This window comes from Pseudophryne corroboree, chromosome 11 (genome assembly GCF_028390025.1).
Source record: "Pseudophryne corroboree isolate aPseCor3 chromosome 11, aPseCor3.hap2, whole genome shotgun sequence".
NCBI classification, from domain to species: domain Eukaryota; kingdom Metazoa; phylum Chordata; class Amphibia; order Anura; family Myobatrachidae; genus Pseudophryne; species Pseudophryne corroboree.
In genome coordinates, this window is record NC_086454.1 from 357574453 (window position 1) to 357579068 (window position 4616).

A 4616-nucleotide genomic window follows, 5' to 3' on the forward strand; every position below is an offset into this window, starting at 1 on the left:
GAAACGCGTTGTTACACTGGATTGAACACTGGACCTGGGAACGGTGAACACCTGGCAAAGGACCAAGAAGCTGATTTTTGCCCTGTGCGGTGGTGCCGGGCTACATCAGCGCCGGACCAGCATTGCTTCCTTAAGCTAGCCCACCGCAGGGCCACCAAAGGGTGAGAGACTTACCATCTGCTTACTGCACCAGCACTTTAACCAAGTCACTGTCTCCCAGCTCCAGTTGCACATATATGTACTGTATCGTGTCCATTAAGTTTGCATTTTTAATTTTTTAAACTTCATCATTCTATGTTGTGTATGTATGTTCAATAAAATGTACTGTACTTCATACATCAACTAGATCTCATTTATATATTCCCTTAGTAATATAAGGGTACATCTTACGGACTCAGCGCCAATACTACTGCACATTTTTTGTATTCATGAAATACAGAGGAACAATGTTCTAGCTGCAGAGTATCTGCAGACATGGCAGGTAATTCTGGTATACATGATAATGTTAGAGCTGTATAAATCCAATCACAGCCTCACAGTCAGGTTTCTTCTTCATGTTAAATTCTGCATTGTTTCTGGTATCGTAATTAGTCTACACTATATTTTCCTATTTCATCAGTATGGGCACAACTGTCAATTATCCTCCGATGATATTTTCCTGGTACACGGCAATTGTTCAGAACAATGTAAGTAAATTAGATGTGTTTTTGTATAAATCACATATCCGTAATAGAGAACAGGTTTTAGCAATTCTCCATTGTACAATATATTCCCGGATGGTCCCTGGGGCCTATTCGACATTAAGAATGGAATCATCCCTGCATGATAAAAATGAGAAACTGAATTGAGATACAAATTTATTGTCACAAACTTACTCACGTAAATATTCACTACAAAAAGAAATAAAATGAAATTGTACCTTTAGGAAGGACGTACAGTGGCCTGATATAGATAAGGTTGGGGGTGCTATGGAAGGAGCAGTGATAGCGCTGTATGGGGAGGCAGCAGCAGAACCAGATTAAAGTAGGGGCGACAGGGGCGCTCGTCCCCGGGCCCCCACACATTAGGGGCCCCCACTGTGTCCTCCTGACAGTGGGACCGAGTTGGCATCGTGTAGCGTGTGGCGTTTTCTGCCGGGCAGCACTGAGCACCAGAGCACTCGTCTCAGATGCTGCCCGAGTGTGCACTGAGCCGCATGACATCAGAGGTCACGCAGTGCAGCAGCGCCACGCCGACCAGCTCCTTCAGCCGCGGAAGCATGGTAGCATCTAGTTTCCCTTCGTGGAGAGGACCTCTCCCATAACCACCTGGGTCCATGTCACAAACTATTTGGAATAGTAATGTGTGGAGACACCGAGCCCGAAGCGTGGCGAGCGTCCAATGGTGCTTAGAAAAAAACAAAACCCTCAAACGAATGGAGAACGGAGAAAACATTTAGATGCTGTAAGGGCGGAAGTTCTCTCCTGCCCTATGTTATGTCACTTCCAGGTCCTGATCACGAAGGGAGCATAGACACAACCGTACTGGAATGGCCAGTGCCAATGACAGCAGGCTGCAGGAGCCGGGACGGGACTCAGGAGGGGGAGGGAGCCCTGCTGCTGCTGCAGACCTGTTGGGACAGGACTCGTGTAACCCCTCTATTCATCCAGGGGTACCCTGTATCACCGCCCAGTGCCTCCACCTAAACTATTTGGGATTTTGGTATATCTCCCCGGCTAGTTTAGGACTGCCGTTTGTGATTGTGTTGGAGTAATTTCCACCCAGTACAGCAATCCAATTACCCCAGTACACCCTCTACAGGAGGAGTGAATAGTGTTTTAATATGATGAATTGCTTAATAATAAAGTACCTCATATCACGGCGTTACCTTTTACACCTTCTATTTCTTTGTTGCAGGTTCTTCCTTGGATGTGGAAACAACGTCACCGGTAAGTATTCTTAAGGTTATTTTATTACCAACAGGTTTAATTCTACAACAATTAGGGTTATATTGATGGTACTCACAACATAGCATATAATACATATACTGAAAAAATATTCCGCCTATACCATCAGTAATGCATGAAAGACATAAAAACTGTGGGTGAAACCAAAATTTTTTACCTAGAGTGACCCGGGTACTCATACATGAACTATATATATACTCAGTTACTTGGGCCCACGGTTATAGTGTGCACACTGCAGTTCATTACGATTATGATAGAATTGTATCATTAAATATAGGTCTGTTAGACAGTATACTTTCCAAGCTGCAAATTATATTAGAAGTCTAATGGGTTCACCGCTCCTATTGTTACTCCCGTGCAATTGAAGTGGCTTTCCCTTTAAATTTGGCTGGTCCTCCTTCCTTCTGCTATTGGGCTGGCTTGAAGGGTATTTAATTGAATAATACAGACCCGCATTCACGGAGTCCTTCAGTGGTACTCTTTGTTCCTAGTCTTTTATACTCAACTCTTTCTCTGAGTCCTCATCAGAGCTGTACTATTACTGAAGATCTCTTGTTTTCTGGAGCTAGACTTTGGTTAACCAGTAATTACCCTGGTTATACGCAATAGGACCCTATGCACTACCCACTAGTGGGTTATATGCATGGACAGTATCCATAAATATTGACTGTTAAGGTATTCAGGTTCAGGCAACATCACTGAGTAGCGCAGATTTCTCCTCCTCTCAACATCTCGTTAAGTAGTAGTATAATTGTAGAAATTATAATTTCTCGAATATAGTTCAAATAGTCTGGTGTATTATGATTCTACTGTTTTGGGCACTCCTCATCTGATTTTAATGGTTTAGTAGTCTACAGATGATTACCAGCACTCTATGGCAGTCATGTGAGAACAGCAGGGAACAGCAGATTATACTCTTTGTACCTAATAGGAGTGTTAAATATGTTTGGCAATAATATCTTCCTCCTGACAGTTTCTAGTCCTGTCACCTTTACATCATGAGCTCAGATAGGTGCTATACCTGTGTGCAGTGTGGCTGTATTAAACACTTACGTATTCATCTGTCAGCCTGAAAGGGGAATAGCCTCTCCCTCGACTCCTCCTCCCAACTCAATTATTGGCCAGGACAGTTGCCCTTCAGTCTCTATGAGGCTGTGTCCTCTATCCAGCAGCTCCGGAGGGTCGCGTCGCTCTTAGTATCCCAGCCGCACCTCCCTCCTAGCTCTCGGCCTTGCCAGTACGTACCGCCCACTCACTTAGGAGGCGGACTTCAATGCAGCTTCTGACGGGTCATAGACGAGATCCACCCGCCTCTGTTCGGCTTACAGCGGATCGATCAATGCGGGTGGCAGGGAGCTTCGTGGATACACTCCCCCAAATCTTTCCGTAAGTTCACCTCTCCTCTATCGTCCGGTGCTCACACCTCCGCTGCTGCTCTGTCTCTCCTCCCTGCACCACCAACTGACGACCTCACACGAGCAACTGTCTTTTTCTCTTTCCCGCGAGTCAGTCTCAGCTCACCCCCCAGGCAGTTACCCTTGTGCACGGGGAGCCTCCAGCTCAACCTCTCCGTCCCTCGCATGCCACTCTATGCCCCCGAATATGCAGGCATTGGTTACTTGTTCACATCATGAAATTCATGCAGGTACAAATAAATAAATCAAGAAATAGTATATCTCTGTGGAGCGCACTTAATGACTGAAATAAATATATTTATGTATAATACAATTTAATATGGTTATATTGGTTTCTGACAAAAAGAGGATGACATCACACAAACACCCTTTAAACTTTAAAACATCTATTGCTTTTTATTGCTAAAATAATAAAATTTCAATACTGATAAAAAATGATGTACACTTTTACAATGTGTTATTGTTCATTACAGCCAAAAAATTGAATAACAACTTTTCCAAACAATAAAAGATTTTTACACTCAACGCGTTTCGTCGTATGTCGACTTCTTCAGGAGTGTTTTTTATGAAAAGGCAATTAATTAGTTTGAAACAGCTGTATTTTCACAAAATTATAATCCATATTTTACTAAGAATTATTATGTATAATTAACTTCCATAGTTTTGTAGTATTTAATGAATCTTCCTATTTGCGACCATCTGATGGTTAATATTAATCTTCCAAAGGCTTGTAATTAATTTGTCCAAATTTTTATTTAATTTACCTATAATACTTTCATATGTCCAAAAAATATATATGAGGATCCGGCAATGGGATAAATAATATTAAGCTTCTTTTATTTCCCAGCAGCTCTCCTTGTGTGTCCTCATACACAGAGATCCAAAAGTGGAATATCAACAACCTGCCATTCCTCCTCAGGTTGTTACAAAATAATTTCTAAAATGTTCTGAGCAGCTGCATACAGCTGAATGCTGAGTACTGGCAGTTATAAGTGGTGCTCTCTAGCATCCAGCTAGAGGAGGAATGGCAGGTTGTTGATACTTAATAACTATTATAGACACCCAGTAACCTGCAGACTCTACACAGGAAAAGTTGCAACATATTTGTTACTGAAGTAACCAAGTCTCCCAATATAATTCAAATCATACAATATTCTAAACACTAAGGAAATGTGTCAATGCTTCTACCTATTCAGTTTAATTTAGAGCTGCGAATATAGTGCAGTGAGTCCCCCTGAACAATTTCTCACAAAAA

At 42.3% G+C, this 4616-nt stretch overlaps 1 long non-coding RNA gene across 1 annotated transcript; it reads right to left on the reverse strand.

The window, feature by feature from the left end:
* Positions 1-338: 338 nt before the first annotated feature.
* LOC134970277 (uncharacterized) lies at positions 339-3575 on the reverse strand. The gene is made up of 3 exons (XR_010189753.1): positions 3000-3575; positions 1850-1903; positions 339-818 (listed from the first exon to the last, which is right to left on the reverse strand). It is a non-coding gene; the product is annotated as an uncharacterized LOC134970277 (long non-coding RNA).
* Between the last annotated feature and the right edge of the window lie 1041 nt (positions 3576-4616).